The 20846-nt window shown below is 48.9% G+C and overlaps 1 pseudogene; it reads right to left on the bottom strand.

Moving 5' to 3' along the window:
- Positions 1-254: 254 nt before the first annotated feature.
- LOC139060291 (uncharacterized) lies at positions 255-13736 on the bottom strand (annotated as a pseudogene).
- Positions 13737-20846: the final 7110 nt, after the last annotated feature.

Here is a 20846-nt window from a genome sequence, read left to right as displayed (position 1 = left end):
CTCGTGTCGCAGAAATGCCGGTGTCGTCGGCGTCGGCGGCATCGGCCATGAACGAAAAATCCCGGAAAGCAATTCATAAATAAAAACAACTTGCAAGACGTGCTGGGTGGGAATCGAACCAGGGTCTTTGGAGTGTGAGACGCAGATGCTACCACTCAGCCACAAGTTCTTTTTTTTTCTTTATTACATGGAAAACAAAACTGAAGGTGTATTACAAAGTGGACACAACTACACACTTACAACTCAGGCAAACACTAACACGCATCCAACAAGTGCATCCAATCTGGCGGCGGTTCCTGCGCAGCGTACACACTTCTCACATAAGCAGCACTTTCGCGAAAGAAGGATCTTCTAGATCGCGGCCCTTCGGCGTGGCGATCATACAGTCCACTTCACCATAGGCTATATGAACCAAGTACTATGAAGATGTCATAGGAGAGCCACCCGTAACATTAAATGGTAGAAACCTAATTGAATATGGAGTCATGTCAATGTCCTTTTTAAGCGTCCGTTGGAGAACGTCCCGAAAATATACAGCGTCCCTACAGTCTATGAAACAGTAATCTACGGTTTCGGCATGTGGACAGAGTGAGCAGTTGGTTGACCACGGCACAAAGAAACCCCTCGAATTCAACCAAGTTTTATCAGGGAGTGTTTCCGAATGTAACTTAAAGAAAAATGTTTTTACTCCAGGAAGTACACAGATTTTTCAGACGCACTTAAGTACATCCTGATGAGGTCAGTTTAAATAAGTCCACGATACAAAGGATCTGGGAAAAGAGAGTCCACCAGTGCCGCAGAAATTGCTTTTCGACTCGCAGTGAACACGTACTCAAGGCTGAATCTAACTTTCAAGAAAAGAGATGTGTCAATAACCTCCTTGAGAACACCCCAAGGAGCCTGTGGGACATCTTAAGGATTTGATGACACTATTATATTACGAACATAATGAACTAAACGGTGTTGCAACATTTCACGCAAGAATGGATGGTCACTGTCTTGAAAGCAAAACAGGCGGGAAACAATTTGCCTCACGAAGAGGTGGACTAATCCTAGACCACCACGTTCAAGAGGGAGGAACAGATTGTCGTGCCGCATCGATTCACAACTCGAGCTCCAAATAAATGTTGCAAATACGCGATGCAGTGCCTCAAGGTAAAATCCTGAGCAGTGCAGTACTTGCAGCACATACATAAGACGGGAAGCTAAGAACACGTTGCACACTACAGCACGAATGAACATTGACGAATTCCGCCCTCGCCATGAATTCACTTTACGTTGAATTTTGCCAACTTCTCCCGACCAATGAGCGGTGCTATTTTTGTACTGTGAGAAAGGCACACCTAAATAACGCAGATCTTCTTTCTATTGAATGCGTGCGTAATTGATCCCATTGTGACCCATATTCCAAACCAAAAACCTGAACTTTTTCAATGTTAACGCTTACACCAGAAGCCACAAAAAATTCTTCTGTAATTGCAAAAGCAGCCTTTGCACTCTTTCTATCGGCACAAAAAAAAGGCCACGTCATCTGCATACGCAAGAACCAGAACCTCATTAGTCAGTAATTTACTCCCTTGGAAATTTTGTGCGTTATGAATGCTCATACAAATTGGCTCTCCATACAAACGGAACAGAAGCGGTGACAAAGGGCATCCTTGCCGTACTGATGATATAAGCCTAATCGGATCGGAGAGAGAGCCATTCACTATCAGCCTCGTTGAGCCATTAGCATAACATATCCTGACACCTCCAAGGAGCTGGGATCCGATATTTATATATCTGGTTCAGTAAACAGGAATGAGTGATTAACCCTGTCCAACGCTTTAGCGAGATCTAGCTGTACCATTGCCCTAGTCCCATCCCCTGAGCTACACACTCAAGCACCGTACCCGCAAGTAGAATGCTCGTCTGAATGGACCGGCATCTGATGCCACATGTTTTATGATCACCAACCACAGATTTTATTACAACTCGCAAACGGTTAGCTAATACCTTAGCAAAAATTTTATAATCCACATTGCATGAGGAGATAGGCCGATATCCGTCAACTTTTTGCAATTTAGTGTCATCATCGCTTTTGCCTTCGTGTCTTTCGGCTTCGACTTCGGCTTTTGTGTCCTTCGTGAATTGTGGCGGTTAGGTACTGTACTTCCAAGGCCTCACTGTACACCTGAAATAGTAATGGCGATAAGAGGGAACAAAAACACTGATAAAATTCGGCAGTAAGGCCATCCGGGCCGGGCGTCTTGCCCTTCGCTAACGAATCGATGCATGCAGTTACCTCATTAATATCAATGTTTTCATTTCTATAATCGTAATTATCCTGATTTAACTGCGGCAGCAACGATACAATTTTTTTGGCGGCATCTATATCCAATGCCTTCTGGTCTCGAAATAGTTTTTGATAATGTTCAAAAAACGCTTTAGTTATTAGAGTAGGCTCATCACCAATGATCACACCATACTCTATACCTAGTATTCATTTAGACAGCGCGTGTTGGCGCTCATCACCAAGGGCACTACTGCAAAGCTGTTCTTCCAGGAAACGCTGCTCTCGCGCACACACTAGTGCACCTCTGTATTTTTCTGCGCTCAAACATTGTAACTGTGCCTTGACCTTATGAATATCATCAATATACTGACCGGGATGTAAGCATTCAAGCTCATACAATTCACTCAGATATCTATGCAACGCCTTGTAATTATTCCCTTTTTTTAAGAGACCAATATTGATGATTCTTCGATAGCTATCATTTTAGCTTCCTGTTTGAAGAATTCCCACGCAGCAAAGAGTGGCAAGTCCTTGCGACATGTCACATGAGCTATAAGCTCATTAACACGATCTAAGAAACACTCACGCCAAAGTAATTGGTTGTTAAACTTCCACAGCTCCCACCCAGCACACACGGCGAATTTGGTACTGACGGCTATTCTAGTCTCAGCATAGGATACTGAGACTAGAATATAGGGTGCACAGTGTAACCATAAATAATAGGTAAGGCGCTAAATGAAACGTAAATTGGATCAAGCCTTGCATGCGAGGTAGCTTGGAAGTGCGCATATCGACATCCCGTCTTTTCATTTTCTCCAATGTCCACAAGCTGATAATCACATATCAGGCGTTGCAACGCATCACTACTTGGATCATGTCTCAGCTTCAGTGACGTACGTTCTTGCGTGTTACATACACAATTAAAGTCCCCAAAGAGAACTAATGCACGATCAGTACAGACATGATGTTCTAGAGATAAGAAGAAACATTCGCGTTCACCTAACCTATTCGGGGCATAAACACACACAAATCTAAAGCTCGTACCACTGATATCAATATCGTAACAGATTAGGCACCCTTCCCTATCTGTAAACAAATGTAGCAAATCACATGGTGAATGTTTTCTAAAAAATAACATACAACCTGCGGAAAAACCTACTGCATGGCTGACACAAATATTATAGTCAGATAGGAAGGGAGGTAGAGCTACTTCTGTGTTTTCGTCGGTCTGAATCTTTGTTTCCTGGATAGCAGCAATTTCTAATTTTCCATTGTGTAACAAATGAAGAAGGTGTGCTTGCCGTCGCTTACTTCCTGAGCCATGGACATTTAAAGTACCAAAACGGAAGGGAAGAGCGCCTGCCATAATTAGTTATGTAGGTGCATCATTTAAACGCTGCTCCAGAGGTGCACCACTCCCTTCTAGATGAGGTCATGCACTATGGACCTTTTAATGCCCGTTAATACGAGGGACATCTGCAGGACTAGCTGTTCCTCGAAGCGGTTTTGTCCACTTTGAAACTTTGGGAACGCGAGTCTCCTTTCCCGAGGGCGATGAATTGTATGGCACTGGACGCTTCTTAGCGGCCTCGCACCTCGATCCAGACTCCACTGACGGTGGGCGATCTTGAACTGGTGGCGATTGTCGCTATGACACACAGTTGGTTTGTCGTCAGGCGCCTTAGTCTCGCCCTTGCTCGCAGGCTTCTGGCTAAGGCAATTGTCAGCCGATGACGGCCTAATCTGTTCTCGTAGATGAGTCTCAGGGAGTGTTTCACCAGTTGCTTCCACAACGACGCTCCCGTCGATTAGATGATTGGTGATGGTATCATCCTCAGCTGGTCTATTTCCACGAAGCTTGTCAGCGTAGGTTCCGATGCGTGCATCTGTAGGGTGACCGTAGTGGTGGCAGATGCTGCAGCGCGCTGTTCTAGATTGTCGACGGATATGCCAAACTCTGTTGCACTGGCAGCAAAGTGGTGGTCGGCCAGGAACCAAGATAAGGCACTGGTGGCCGTATATTCTCAATAGGTGTGGCAGATTACTGGTAGAAACTCTTTCTTTCAATCTGAACGCTACGTCTCGATCAGTCGTTTGCCAGCCCCCCATGCCGTCACATACCGCCACATATTTTTCATTTATTCATTTACCCTAAAGGCCCAGCTTGGGCATTACATAGGGGGGGGGGGGGGGGAGAATAATTGATATACAATATAAAATGATATACAACATACGTTGTAAGTCGACTATCCTTATATGAAGTAGTACATGCTATACAACCTTTACAGCACTTCTAATTCGACAACATCATACGCCAATAATTATTAAATTATACAAAGAATAATATGACATCTGAAGAAAGGCAGGAAGAAATGTTAACGTTATTAATTCACGAATGTTTCATTAAGTGCTTGTTTGAATATAATATAGTCAGTTATTTCAGCTATATTACTTGGGAGATGATTCCATTCCGAAATGGCTAAGTGCAGACACGAAAACTGCAATAGTTTAGTACGTGCAAACGGTTGTTCGACCTTAAATTCGTGATCAATTCGTGAGAATTTCCTTTTGGCTGGTAAGATGTGTGCCTGAGAGAATATATTTGGGTTATGAAAAAGCTGGCGGAAGAATGTTAGCCGAGATATCTTTCTTCTAGTCTGCAATGGTATGAGTCCTAGGTCATGTTTTATTTTGGTGATACTTGAATGTTGTGAATAGTTACCTGTAATAAATCGTGCTGCCTTGTTCTGAAAAGATTCTAATTTGTTAATAAGATGCGTTTGGTGCGGGTTCCATATAAATGGAACCGCACCAAATGGAATATCTCTCGTGATGGACTGCACTGTGCCATATGGCTTTAGCGCTTCAACAATCTGTCTCTGTTCGAGGTGTGGAGGAAGCCAAAGAAACTTCATCTTGATATTTTTGCATCCCGGGTCTATGACAAGGCACTTGAGGCCCTTCACCAACAACTCGCCTTTGTCGACAAGTTTCTGTTTCACGATGCTGTCAACACATCTCACTAACCGCAAACGGCTCATCTGGTATTGTCCAGCGCCGAGGATCTCAGTGGCGTTTAGCACGGAAAGGACTGCATCGCCAAAGTCCGGGGCCCGATACGGCCGCCATATAAAGTCAGCATGCAGGAAAACTGAATTGAGAGCCGTGTTGCCAGTCGGTAGACGAGGGAGAACAACTTTATAATTACCGGACTCAGTAGTCGACGGTGGGTGTGATCCTCGGCCGAGGGCCGATGCGCTGTTTCCAGCGGAGCTCATTGCCAAGTGCGATAGGTCGGATTTCTAAGAACTCTAATATTCTTTTATTAATGTTAGCTAACCGAGTGAACTCGTGTTTTGCTTCGATGTGAAGCATTGGTTGAATTGATGGACACGTCTGCAGTTGGTATGTGATTTTTCAATTTTGCCCGACGTACTGAGGAGGAGCTACATCTCACCCTGTGTAATTTTAAACGTTACAAGTTGCTGAACACAGGCAGCATGTCTATCATTGTTTTGCGTAGGAACTACGTTTTTGTATTGTGGGGTACGTATATATACAAGATATATATCGACATCGACAGCGCGAAAAACATTTTTGGGGAGGGGGGTGGGGCTGGGGGGGTAGAAGCGCCAGCAGCGCCCCCCCCCCCACCACCTGGCTACACCCCTGAAATATATATAAAGTAGGCAAAGAGGAATTTTTCCGGCTACCGTTCAAACGTAAAGAACTTGAGTGGTGCTACAAGGTAAACAGAACAAGTATTTAATTTCAACAGTTTCGATAGGTGGACCGAACTTCATCAGGGTTTCCAAAAAAATTTTAATTTTACGTTTTTGCATTGCGGCGTACATACAAATACAAGATATACGCGGACAGAAACGCTACATCACGCAAATAACCTCCCCTTTAAAGCCTATAGGATGCCTTAAATAGCTTTTTTTTTGCAAATTCTGCTTCCACTTAACGCTCATTCTTCGTGTAACCGACCGCAAGGATGTTCCTCTACCATTGCTCCGAGCGAATACTTAAATGGAATAGAAATATGTTATCGGTTGACGAGGCGTAGCTATCGCAAGTACCCGGTGGACGTTACGGGACTGCTAATGGAGCCAACGTCCTGCACTTGTGGCTGCGTGTTGTATGAAAGAAACCGAAAATTAGGATTACATTTCTGAATTACACTTTTCAATATATCTTTCAGAATGCTTCGCTGCCTAGCCAAAACAGAAAACAAGTGAAAGCAGTTCATCCACAGAGTAAATCTTCTTTTTTAAATATAATGAACACGGATAAAGGTTTCTGGAGAAGGTTGGATTTGTCCTAAAATCAATGCTTGTTCGGTATGGCGCACAGACAGCAATGTGCTTGTTTGTTGCCTTGCTTTCTTACGTTTTCTGCTCTTGCTTCGGCTGCCAAGCATATCTCTTTTTCGTCTTTGAGCCTCTAACATTTCGAGATAGTTCTCCATAATTGAAAGCCTCAGTGAACCCCTATGAAACCGTTTAAACTGATTCTGACCGTTAAATTTTAATGCGACATCATTACGTTCCCCATTACGCGATAATCCACCGCAGTCGGCGGCGTGACCGAATCATGGTACCAAAAATTGCAGACGGCGCAAGAAGTAAAAGCACGTCCAAATATGCTCACAGTGACGTCACAGTTTTCAAGGAGCTCCTGTAAACAAAGGAAATTAACGGCATTGAAAGTAATATTGCAGAAATTTCGGTCTGGTTGGGAGTTCAGCTTTTGCTGAGAGCCCCAGTCATTCCAACTGGCGACGCGCTCAAATTGGTCAAGCGAATCTTGGACCTCTTCAAATGAGTCGCCATGGAAACTTTCTGGTATCTGAGGATTCTGCAGCGCCACCTGCGATGGAGTTGCAGTAGCCATGGCGGAAGTAGGTAGACGCGTTCCAGCAGGGTCCTGCAAAGGGTTGAACTGGGGCGCCAGGCCTAGCAGGCGGCGACTGTACCGGTGAACAGGAGTTTCGACGAATGAAGGTGAACGTGGTTTGTTAACCGGGAGAGAAGTTTGACCACATGGGATGCCTTCCGCACCCAGCTGCTAGACACGTTCACTAGTACCGACAGAAGAGACTGCGCGCAGCGCCTACTCGAATCCCGTATTCAAAAACCAAAGAAGAGCGTTGCCATGTTTGCAGAAAACATGGCCCGCCTTTTCGGCAGAGGAGACCCTGAGATGGCCGAAGAAAAGAAGTTACGCTATCTCTTGCGCGGAGTGAAGGAGGAACTGTTTGCCGGACTCGTGAGGAACCCACTGACGACAGTTGCCGAATTCGCCAAGGAGGCTACCGCTATAGAACGAGCACTACAGCAACGATACCGCCAATATGACCGCAGGAGCTCGCCGGTGAATGCTTCAATTCTACCTGAGAGAGGCGGCACGTCTCTGCGTGAAGTCATCCGAGAGATTGTGCGAGAGGAGATCCGGCAGCTTGGGATTTCTCCTATGGCACCAGCGGTGGCTTCTGTCACTGATATCGTTCGGGAGGAAGTCCGACCGGCCTTTTCGTAGCCCGAATGGCAGGCGGTGCCACGACGATTGACCTGCGCGGAAGCTGTCTGTCGTCCACCTCTCGCCACTTCGATGCTGCTGACACCATCAACCAGTACGACACAGCCATCACCGCCACCCCCGACGCCCTATTTTCGACAGTCACAGCCGCCGCCAGCTACGCCGTATCGCCGCCAGCCGATCACTGCGCCTCGTTTTTACGGCGAATCCCCTGCCGGCTACCCACTTCGAAAGACCGATTTGTGACGCCCCACTGACCACCGGCCGCTACGCTTTCATTGCGGCGAAGCAGGACATGTTTACTGTGCGTGCCACTACCGCGCAGCTGGGTATCCAAGGTTTCCCAACTGCAATTACCCTGTGTTTGATGCTACACATACCTGCGACGAAAATTCTGCAAGCTTTCGGCAGGAAGGTTCAGCGACGCCTCGATCGCGTTCCCCTTCTCCGGCTCGTTACACCCTACCGACCCATCGCGATTTTTCTGACGCCTCTAGGGGCAAGTCCCCTAGCCCGCGCCGGGGAAACTAGATGCAGCGACCTTCGGGGGTGAGGTTGCAAACCGTCCAGCTTTCCGAAGGCCCCCATCACCGACAACCGACGACTCCAACCACACATCCTGTAACCGACGACGTCAGCGCCGATCTTGTCGTTTGCATTGACGGCCACCAAGTGGCCGCTCTCGTCGATACTGGTTCCCATTTTTGGATAATCAGTCAAAAGCTGGCCGACAAGCTGCGAAAAGTGACGACGCCGTGGAGCGGGCCCAACATCAGAAGTGCCGGTGGCCAGTTGATGACGCCGAATGGAAAATGCACAGCCAGAATAGTAATCGCCGATGCAACCTTCGTCACCACCCTCGTCATTCTTTTTGAGTGTTGTAAAGAGCTTATATTGGGGATGGATTTTTTGAGAGAGTATGTTGCAGTGATTAATGTCCGTGACCTCGTCGTTACATCTTCTGCGAGTTCAGACTGCGTCGACCGCACGGAACACCAGCGACCCCGCTTACGTATCGCCGACGACGACGTCACGCTTCCGCCGCGAAGCTGTTCCCACGTGCCTGTAATCTACGACAACTTGAACACTGGGACTGGCGTCGCTGAACACATCGACGCACTGGTACTGAGTCAAGGCATTTCCATCGCCAGGGCCGTAATTAACGTACACGACGGACGTGCTGAACTCCCGCTGACGAATTTTACCAGGGAACGTCGACACATTGTTAAAGGAATACGGGCACAAAATCTGAACATTTTACGATAATACACAAAATGAGTCCTCAGTGTGCGAATACACCGAAGACAAGTAGTCACTTCGCTCATTTTTCAACGGATGGCTTTATTTTTGACGTTTTTGTGAGCGCGTGCAACGCCGCCCGGCCCAAGCGAGTTGGAAGGCGTGACGTCACGACACCCTGGTCGGATAGCCAGCCGGCCCGCCGCGGTCATTCGAGGCGCGCCGCCACCCCCATCACGAACATGCATTCGGGTACTGGTGCCTCCACCAGCGATGAGTACACGTCTGTAGACGAGGACTGTTCCAACTTGGCAAGAAGTATAACCGCTTACGGTTACGAGCCTTCCGCGTCAAGAGGCGAAGAGCAGGTGGCCTTGTGCCGGTCAGGCAGTCCGGGCCAGCAACATGGTAATCTTTTTTTCTAGTAAACTTGAAGTGCAGCGGCAGCAGTTCGTAAAGTTATGTTACATAGGATGCAAAATTCCTAGTTTCGCGACCCGCGTTGAGGCAGAAAGGCAGCTATTACGGCTGAGTCGTAAGTAGCGTAGCACGCCGCTTTGTGCTTACCTACGCTGTCGGCTTCCGACCGCTGCACACTTCGTTTTTATGCGACGAGGCAAGGCATGTGTAGAATTTTCCAGCCGTTTCATAGCCCTGTGTTTACGGCTACTATCACATTCACGCCATTAGAAGCCATTTACTGGTTAAACTCGTTGAGATGGGCGACTGCGCTAGGGACCCGTCGACTAGATCCCTTAGCTACATAGATTCTGTGGCCATAGAGAAAGGAAGGTCCTTCGCTGTGACATTTACTAGGGAAATGCTGCGCGAACAATCAAGTCAAGAAACCCGACGCATAATCATGCAGAGACCTATGAAAATCCGTAATTTTTTGCTTGAGGTTGAAAAGCAACGTGTGAAAAGGCAATGTAGATAAATGTGCTCCACATTTTAGATTACTACACATGCATGCTGTTGTCTGCCGATCATTCACTGGCTGTGTTTTGTATGTTTGATCAAATAAAAGAGCGCTCGTATGCTATCGTTCAATATTAGATGCAGCGAGAGTGCACACAACATGACTATTTAGTTTTGTGACAAGAACATGCATCCGCAGGGTAAACAATTTCTGTCACAACCCGAGAATATCTGTTCTTGCATAGCCAATGAAAGGGTAATTTCCCTTCTTTCAACAAACGCTCCTGCGCTCACCGCTGTGGCTACATGCATACAGAAGGAGAGAGGGTCTGTTGCCAGAACAACAAAAGGTCGCGAACACAGCTGACAGTTACGGATGCATCACTAAGCACCCTCTCTTTGAATTGTATTGCCTCAACAGGAGCCTTTTGAGCGGCACGCCAAGGCTGTTGATTTGAGCACAGCCGGGCTGATCGCATAATCATCGTCAATGAAAGGGTCCGCGCAAATGAAGCCATTTTTTAGAAGTATCCATGCTGGGTGTGGTGGCTACAGGCACGTATGCAAAGTTTACGCATCTTCTCCTCTCTGGGAAACGCGCGCGACAGCGTGTCACGACTGATAATGCTGTTATAACAGCCGTGGGCGCAGTGATGTCTGGGCATTTTGTTCCGCCGCGACGAATGCGTCAATACCGATCGACGACCGCGCGAACACGCGTGAAAGACGCACCACCTGCATGGAGCACTGACGGGGATAAAGGCGATAAACAAACGCTGCAAGGGACCGACACTCCGGAAAGACTGCGCGGGCTGTAGCTGACCTTGGCCGCGCGCGCAGGGGTGTCATCACGTCAAATTTCAGCTTCTCCCGGCGGCCGCTTGGAGGCAAAGCGCAACAAAAAATCGCAAAATAAAGGTGTTTCTCGTTCTTTTTTTCTAAGCAGCTTGTTGTATTCGTCATTTTCAACAGTTCAACTTTTGTTGTGTCGCAAAAAGGTACCCACCAACTTTGGTGTCCGTATCCCTTTAAAGGCACGGCTGTTGCTTACTTCGACGAATTTACCTCAATACAGGACTGCCTCTCAGAAGAGCACGCGACGTTCACCATGGCTATGCCTGCCCCTATGGTTGATATCAGTCCCACCTTATCGCCCGTCGAACGCAGCAGCCTTCTTGAGCTCATCGATGAGTTTAAGAGCTGCTTCTCATCCACGTCACGATTTAGCCAGACGCCGCTCACTAAGCACTGTATTGTCACCGAAGCCGACGCCAGACCAATTCGGCAGAATCCTTATCGTGAATCCTTATCCTTAGGCAATACAAACACAAGTGAAGACGATGCTTGAGGACGGCGTTATTCGGCCATCTAACAGTCCTTGGGCGTCGCCTGTCGTATTGGTGAAAAAGTAGGGTGGTAGCCTGCGCTTCTGCGTCAACTACCGAAAACTCAACCTGATCACAAAGAAAGACGTTTATCCGCTACCGCGTATCGACGATTCACTAGACGGGCTACGAAACGCACGTTACTTTTCGTCGATGGACTTGAAAACCGGCTACTGGCAAATAGAAGTTGATGAGAGAGACCGTGAGAAGACCGCTTTTGTGACGCCCGACGGACTTTATGAATTTCAGGTGCTCCCCTTCGGTTTGTGTTCTGCGCCAGCAATGCTTCAACGACTAATGGACACTACTCTCACGCCTGAAATTGCAAACCTGTCTGGTCTACCTCGACGACGTGATTGTTTTCTCCGTCACGTTCGAGGAACACTTACGGAGACTAAAGGTGGTCTTTGAAGCAATACGCTCAGCTGGTCTAACCTTAAAACCTGGAAAAGGCCATTTTGCCTTTGAAGAACTTCAGTTTCTCGGTCACGTTGGTAGTCGTGAAGGTGTCCGACCTGACCCTGATAAAATCTCTGCCGTTGCTAATTTCCCAATGCCATCAGATAAAAAGGCCGTGCGACGTTTTCTGGGCCTTTGCGCCTACTACCGACCGTTTATTGCGGAATGTTCGCGCATTGCATGGCCATTAACACATCTCACCAGAGAAGATGTCCCCTTCGTGTGGGGTGAAGAACAGCAACGGGAATTTCACGACCTACGGCAACGGCTGCAGGCGCCTCCCGACCTCGTACACTTTGATGAAGACGCTCCTACGATTCTTCATACCAACGCTAGTAATGTCAGCCTTGGTGCAGTGCTTGTACAGCGGCAGGGCGGCACCGAAAAAGTGATTGCTTACGCCAGCAGGGCGCTATCAAGGACGTAGGCTAACTACTCCACTACAGAAAAATAATGTCTCGCACTGGTGTGGGCCATCCTGAAATTTCGGCCATATTTGTATGTTCGGAGTTTTACCGTTGTCAGCGATCATCATGCACTTTGCTGGCTGACTAATTTAAAAGATCCAGCAGGTCGGCTTGCACGCTGGAGTCTTCGGCTCCAAGAGTTCGACTTCACGGTTGTCTACAAATCGGGAAAACGACACACCGACGCCGACTGCCTCTCTCGGTCTCCTGTTGAGACTGCAGTCCACGACGATGATGACGCGGGTTTTCTAGGCGTGCTAGATGCTGTCGACGTTTCACGCCACCAACGCGAGGATGTAGAACTGGTTCCTCTTTTCGATTACTTAGAGGGGAAAACAAGCAGCGTGCCGAGGTTATTCGCGAGAGGGCTGCCTTCGTTTTGCTTACGCCACGACGTTCTCTATAAAAAGAACTTTTCACCTAATGGAAGCAGCTACCTACTCGTCATTCCCGCATCTCTTCGCGAAGAAGTCATACATGCCTGTGACAACGAGCCGACCACTGGTCACTTGGGACACACCCGCGCATTGGCAAGAATTAGGCTAAAGTACTAATGGCCAAGACTTGCGTCGATCGTGAAACGTCACACACAGACATGCCTGGATTGCCAGCACCGCAAAGTCCTACCCGGCAAGCCAGCTGGACTTCTCCATCCTGTTTAAATACCGCAAGCGCCGTTTGAACAAATTGGCATGGACCTTTTAGGTCCTTTTCCAGTGTATACTGCCGGAAATGGATAATCGTCGTCATGGATTATCTTACTCGATACGCCGAAACAGGTGCTATCCAACTTGGAACAGGAGCCGAAGAAGCGCGATTTTTGTCGAAGCCGTCGTCCTAAGGCATGGCGCTCCCGCAGTGGTCATAACAGACAGAGGATCTGCGTTCACGGCTGCGCTTCTGGATACCGTGTTGCGACTAAGTGGTACCACTCACCGAAAGACCACGGCTTATCATCCGCAAACCAATTGACTGACAGAACGTATGAATAAGACTCTGGCAGACATGATGAGTATGCACATCGACGTCGACCACGAGAACTGCGACGAGATTTTACCATATGTTTCATTTGCGTATAACACTGCTCGCCAAGAGACAACACGCGTGACGCCTTTCAACCTCGTTTACGGACGCGAAGTGACAACAATGTTGGACGCAATGCTGCCACACGAGTGCGGCGACGACGAGACTGGTGCCGAGGAGTTTATGCAACGCGCAGAGGAAGCCAGGCAGCTTGTGCGTTTGCGAATCCAAGAACAACATGAATACGATGCCCGACACTACAATTTTCGGCACAGACTCGCCACATACCACGTCGGTGACCAAGTGTAGGTCTGGACTCCGATTTGTCAGCGGGGGCTGTCTGAGAAGCTCCTGCGAAGATACTGCGCCCCGTACACAGTTCTTCGCCGCATCAGCGATGTGAATTATGAAGTTGTCCCCGACAGCCATAACTGCTCCAAAAGCCGGCGGCATCTGCCCGAGGTTGGGCACGTGCTTCGTATGAAGCCATACATTTCCTCATGACCTCAACTTTGCACCGTCTGTGCACAGCCTTCGGCGGTTGGTGCATCGGGACGATGCCTTTCTTCGTTTTTTCAATGGGGGGGCAAATGCCACATCCTATATGGTCGCCGCGGGTATATGCCAGGCGACGAGAACGACGCTGAAGTAGCGCGCGAGTGGAAAAACGGAGACGACAACGAAGTCGCGGTGACTGCTCTGATAAAGTGCTTTCATACGTCCTCTACGCCGGCTTTCTCGTCTCCTACTACGCTGCGACAATATCATCAATATATTAACCCGGATGTAGGCATTCATGCTCATGCAATTCACTCAAAAGTCTATGCAATGCTTTGTAATTATTCTTTTCTTCAAAGGCCAATGCCCAAACCCGATGAACTGCCATAGTGGTGAAGAAAACTACCACAGCTTAAAAACATGACGTAGAGAACACCCAGACCGAACACACCTTAATCGAGGGTCTACCAGAACGAAAGACGCAGAAAAGCCTATTTGTTGCCAGCGCGTACAGCCCGCCTCACGACCAGCTACCGGACTTCGATCACTTTGTGCGAAAAATCAGGAAATCCACGAATGGACACCAACTCGTCATAGTGGGAGACTTCAACCCCTCGCGCACGGCATAGAGCTATCATACCACCACAGAGAAGTGTGCTAGAGTGCATGATGCTGCCCAGCAACACAGACTCACCCTCTGGAATGATCCTCTCCAGACCACGAGAATTGGAAACAGCGTAGCCAGGGACACAAACCACGATCTAACTTTTACTGCGGACGTCCCCTGGCCAGAGGGGAGTCGACTCCAGGAAACCTTAGGTAGCGATCACCATATCCTCAAATTAGATGTAGCACCGTAACCCGTAACCCGTAAACCCGTAACCCGTACGTAGCACCGTAACCCGTAAACAGACCAAGACCGGAATTGCACGGCTAACCGAATGGGAATCCTTTAGGGACAAGCTAGATTCCGGAGCAAGAATAACTGACATTGAAGAGTGGCTCAAAAATGTATTAGACACAGCAGAACGTTACACCAAGATAATACAATTCGATGCCGATACACCCGCGCTCGACGCGCACCTCTTCCATCTCTGGGAGGCAAGACGTGGCCTCCTCAAGAGATGGAAGTGACAAAAGCTCAACAAAGCTAAAAACACGTATCGCTCTCCTTACCAAGCAGGCTCAAGACTATGCGGACCACCTCGCCAGGCAGAACTGGCACGCTCTCTGTGACAAGCTACAGGGGACTCTGAGCCCGAAGAGGACCTGACACCTCCTACGCGCACTCCTGGCCACTGAACCCACCAAAACGAAACAGAAGCAACATCTTCACAGTCTTATCCACAACCACGCCGGATCAGAAGAACACCTCCGGCGAGAACTACAAAAGAAGCTATGCGGAGACGCACCCTCTACCACGTCAACTCGCAGCAAAGAATACTCTGGAAAATCGAATCCAGAACTCGACCGACCCTTCACGCAGGCCGAAATCCACGTAGCCCTATCTAAGCTGACTGGAAATACTATTCCTGGTAAAGACCGGATCGTTAACAAACACCTACGCAACCTACCGCCGCAGGCCACCGAGGCTCTCCTCCATTACTACAATGAGTGCTGGGAGAAAGGAGAACTGCCTGCTGTGTGGAAACACTCGGACATCACCATGATCCCCTAGCCCAACAAACTTCTCAGCTTGGAGAACCTACGCCCAATTTCCCTCACCTCGTGCGCGGGAAAGCTTTTCGAACCTATGGTTCACGACCGCATTACCCAGTACATGGAAGACAACGGCCACCTACCAGACACCATGTTCGGCTTCAGGCAGCACCTCGCAACGCAGGACGCGCTCTTACAACTAAAAGAAGACCTTCTAGATCACCTAAACAATCGAAGCAAATACCCCATAGTGGAAGTAGACGTCAAGGGAGCCTTTGACAACGTTAGCCACGACGCGATCCTCAACAAACTCGAAGACACCGGCTGCGACACTAAGACCTACGCATATGTCAGAAACTTTCTGATGGACCGCACGGCAACAGTCGGAATCTGCAACATCCGCAGTGAAAGCTTCCTACTTCCAAACAGAGGCACCCCGCAAGGGTCGGTCATTTGACCGCTACTCTTTAACGTAGCTATGATCAAGTTACCCCCACTCCTCGAGACCATACCAGATCTGCGTCACACGATGTATGCTGATGACGTTACGCTCTTGACCCGAGCTACGAACGTTGGAAGGCAAGAAAGTTGCTTACAAGAAGCCGTCGACACCATCAAAAGCTATCTCCGAAACTGTGGTCTCCGCTGCGCCCCAGAGAAGTCTGAGCACCTCGTCTTGAAAGCAAGAACGAGAGGCCGACCACCCAACTACGAAGAGCCCGACCCCACCATCACACTCAACGGGACAACAATCCCGAAAGTGGACACCATGCGAATACTTGGACTCCACATCCACAAAGAAGGATCGGGAGCTGCAAGCCTACCGAGACTAGAACGCACCCTTTCGCAACGCACGCACCTTGTCAAGAGGATCTCAAGCCAAAGAAGCGGGCTCAAGGAGCAAGACACTCTAAGAATAGTACAAGCACTGCTCACCAGCCGCATCACATACGGCATGCCGTACCTGGCTTTAAAGAACGGTGAAATTGAAAAGCTCAACATCATGATAAAGAGGGCAATCAAAGTCGCCCTGGGACTCCCCGCCATGGCCTCTACTTCACGTCTCCTAAAAGATGGGCGTCCATAACACGTGGCAAGAGCTCACCGAAGCGCACAAGAACAGCCAGCTAGAACGACTCAAGCTCACGCCCACAGGGAGATCAGTACTGCGACGCCTAAACTACAGCGAGACGTATGTCGCAGACACAGACAAGAAAGAGCGAATACCACCGGACGTTCGAGAGTGCATTAGCATCGCACGTGTCCCGCGCAACATGGATCCCATATATCACAAGAGTAGAAAACAGGCTAGAGCCAACGCCATCAAACGAAGTTTCAAGCATGACCCGAATGCCCACTACACCGACGCGGCCAAGTATCCGCATCGAAACGTGTACGCTCTCAGCGTCGTAGACTCCCAAGGCTCCGAGCTAGCATCGGCAACCATCAAGGCACGGAACCCGGAAACGGCTGAAGAAGCGGCAATCGCTCTCGCCACCACCACATGCACAGACGCAGCAATTATATTCACCGACTCTCAGGCCGCCTGCCGAAACTTCTTGAGGGGCCGCATCTCGGCCGATGCACTCAAGATACTAAAAAGACGAAGCACTCCGCTCCCGTACACTTCCCTAACGTGGGTACCCGGACACGAGGGACTAGAGGGGAACGAAGCGGCCCACGCCGCTACCCGCGAGCACGTCAGCCGGGCTCCCCTCTCCCCACGCGCTCTCGTACCTGCGAAAGAAGAGGCGGAGGCCATACCCACCAACTATTCGGCCACATTGCAACATTACAGGCTCGAGCGTCGAGTGTACCTTCCACCGCACCCTAAACTCGACAGAGACGAAAGCCTGATCCTCAGACGCCTGCCAATTAATAAGTACACGCACGGAGCGATAATGCATCGCCTCAACCCGACGCTCTACGGCTACCTCTGCCAACTCTGCAACGTACCCGACACTCTGGCGCACTTGCTCCTTGAATGCCCGTGGCAGGAAGGCAGCGAAATGCAACCAGAGACCCACGCAAAACGAGCAATAGAAGCAAACGACCTATGCGAAACGTGGGAGGCCAAGCTAACCCTCGGGGACCTGGAAGACCAACGACAACTCGTCGCCAGGGCCAAGAGGGCAGTCGAAGCCAGAGGGTTCCTGGACTAAGGAGCCTTTCCTCCTTAGGGTGATACCCGTCCTCGCTCGGGACACTGTTTCGTATAATAAACGTTTCTTTCTCTCTCTCAAAGGCCAAAATTGATGATTCTTTGATAGCTATCATTTTAGCTTCCTGCTTGAATAATTCCCACACAGTAAAGAGTGGCAAGTCCTTGCGGCATGACACACGAGCTGTAAGCTCCGTAACACGATTTACGAAGCACTCACGTGAAAGTAATTGGTTACTAAACTTCCACAGCTCCCAGCACACACGCCGACATTGGTACTGATGGCTGCCAAACGATGCTGAGACTAGGCAATGGTCACTAAGGAATATAGGGTGCACAGTGTAACCATAAATAAGAGGCAGCGCGCTAAGTGAAACGTAACTTCGATCAAGCCTTGCATGCGAGGTACCCTGGAAGTGCGTATACCGGCATCCCGCCTTTTCATTTTCCCCAATGTCCACAGGCTGATAAACACATATCAGGCGTTGCAACGCATCCCTACATAGATCATGTCTCAGATTCAGTGACGTACGATCTTGCGCGTTACATACACAATTAAAGTCCCCAAATCGAACTAATGCATGATCAGTACAGAAATGATGTTGTTGAGATAAGAAGAAACACTCGCGTTCACGTAACTTGATCGGGGCATAAACACACACAAATTTAAAGCTCGTACCACTGATATCAATATCACAACAGATGAGGCGTCCTTCCCTATCTGTAAACAATTGTAGCAAATGACATGGTAAATGTTTTCTAACAAATGACATACAACCTGCGGAAACGCCTATTGCATGGCTGACACAAACATTATAGTCAGATAGGATAGGAGATAGGGCTACTTCTGTGTTTTCGTTGGATTCAACCTTCGCTTCTTGGATAGCAGCAATGTCTAATTTTCTATTGCGTAACAAATGAAGAAGCTGTACTTGCCGTCGCTTACTTCGTAAGCCACGGACATTTAAAGTATCAAAATGGAAGGGAAGAGTGCCCGCGATGATTAGCTATGTAGCTGCAGCGTTTAAACGCTGCTCCAGAGGTGCACCACTCCCTTCTTGATGAGGTGATGCACTATGGACCTTTTGGTGCACGTTAACACAAGGGACATCTGCAGGACTAGGTGTTCCTCGGAGCGGTTTTGTCAACTTTGACACTTTGGGAATGCGAGTCTCCATTCCCGAGGGCGATGTATTGTCAGATGGCGCTGGGCGCTTCTTAGCGGCCTCGCACATCGATCCAGACTCCACTGACGGTGGGCGACCTTGAACTGGTGGCGATTCTGGCCATAACGCAGTTGGTTCGTCATCAGGTGCGTTCGTCTCATCCTCGCTCGTAGGCTTCTGGCTAAGGCTATTGTCAGCTGATGATGGCCAATCTGTTCTTGTCGATAAGCCTCAGGGAGTGTTTAACCAGTTGCATCCACAACTTCGCTCGCGTCCATTAGATGATCAGTGATGGTATCACCCTCAGCTGGTCTATTTGCACGAAGCTTGTAAGCGTAGGTTCCGATGCATGCACCTGTAAGGTGACCGTAGCGGTGACAGTTGCTGCAACGTGGTGTTCTGCATTGTCGACGCATACGCCCAACTCTGTTGCACCGGAGGCAAAGTGGTGGTCAGCCAGGAACCAAGATAAGGCACTGGTGGCCGTATATTCTCAATAAGTGTGACAGATTACTGGTAGAAACTCCTTCTTTCCATGTAAACGCTACGTCTCGATTAGTCATTTGCCAGGCCTCCATGCCGTCACACCGCCACATTTCTCTCGTGATGGACTGCACTGTGCCATATGACTCTAGCGCTTCAACAATCCGTCTCTGTTCGAGGTTGGGAGGAAGCCAAAGAAGCTTCATCTTGATATTTTTGCATTCCGGGTCTATGACAAGGCACTTGAGGCCCTTCGCCAAAAACTCGCCTTTGTCGACATGTTTCTGTTTCGCGATGCTCTTAACACATGTAACTAACCACAAACGGCTCATCTGGTATTGTTCAGCGCCGAGGATCTCAGGTGCGTTTATTACTGAAAGGACTGCATCGCAAAATTCCGGGGCCCGATACTGCCGTCATATAAAGTCAGCATGCAGGAAAACTGAATTGAGAACGGTGTTGCCAGTCGGTATACGAGGGAGAACGACTTTATAATTACCGGAATCAGTAGTCGACGGTGGGTGTGATCCTCGGCCGAGGGCCGATGCGCTGTTTCCAGCGGAGCTCATCACAAACGCGGCCGTTCGAACAAGCCTCTTCTTCTTCTCCATGAGTTCGATGGTTCAAAGCGAGACAAAAGCGCCTCTAGTGATGCGGTGTTGAGTTAGAAACGTGCCGTAGAAAGTTATACTACGGTGTATATCGGTAATTATGAGCATGTAAATTACAGAAGTCGCAGTGTTGCAAGTAAAGAGTAAAATCGAGTCCAAACATGTAATGCTTTGACAAAACGTACGTAACAGATGTATATATATATATATTTTTATGGGGTTTTACGTGCCAAAACCACTTTCTGATTATGAGGCACGCCGTAGTGGGGGACTCCGGAAATTTCGACCACCTGGGGTTCTTTAACGTGCACCTAAATCTAAGTACACGGGTGTTTTCGCATTTCGCCCCCATCGAAATGCGGCCGCCGCGGCCGGGATTCGATCCCGCGACTTCGTGCTCAGCAGCCTAACACCTTATCCACTGAGCAACCACGGCGGGTGTAACTGTTACACCCGCCGTGGTTGCTCAGTGGATAAGGTGTTAGGCTGCTGAGCACGAAGTCGCGGGATCGAATCCCGGCCGCGGCGGCCGCATTTCGATGGGGGCGAAATGCGGCCGCCGCGGCCGGGATTCGATCCCGCGACTTCGTGCTCAGCAGCCTAACACCTTATCCACTGAGCAACCACGGCGGGTGTAACAGATGTATACTATGGCGAGATTGTCCGTAGAGCCAACGCCTCCAGTATTCCGGCTTCATGTTGTTTCAAACAAACGCCATCCTGATGTTGCGTTTCTGAATTGTGCTTCTTAAATGTGCATCTGCCGGCCTCGCAGCTTTGCTGGCTGTGTTGCAAGAAACGCGTAAATAATGTTTTGACACGACGTAAGTAACACGTGTATCATACCGATCGCACGCCCGTGGAGCCAACGTCTCCCTTTTTACGGCTTCATGTTATTTCAGGCAAACGCCATCCTAGTGTCACATTTCTGAACTGTACTTTTCAAAGTACCTTTTGGAAG

Source organism: Dermacentor albipictus, chromosome 5 (genome assembly GCF_038994185.2).
Source record: "Dermacentor albipictus isolate Rhodes 1998 colony chromosome 5, USDA_Dalb.pri_finalv2, whole genome shotgun sequence".
Taxonomy (NCBI): Eukaryota; Metazoa; Arthropoda; class Arachnida; order Ixodida; family Ixodidae; genus Dermacentor; species Dermacentor albipictus.
Note: the sequence above shows the minus strand (reverse complement) of the source record. Positions and strands in the feature narration are given on the sequence as shown.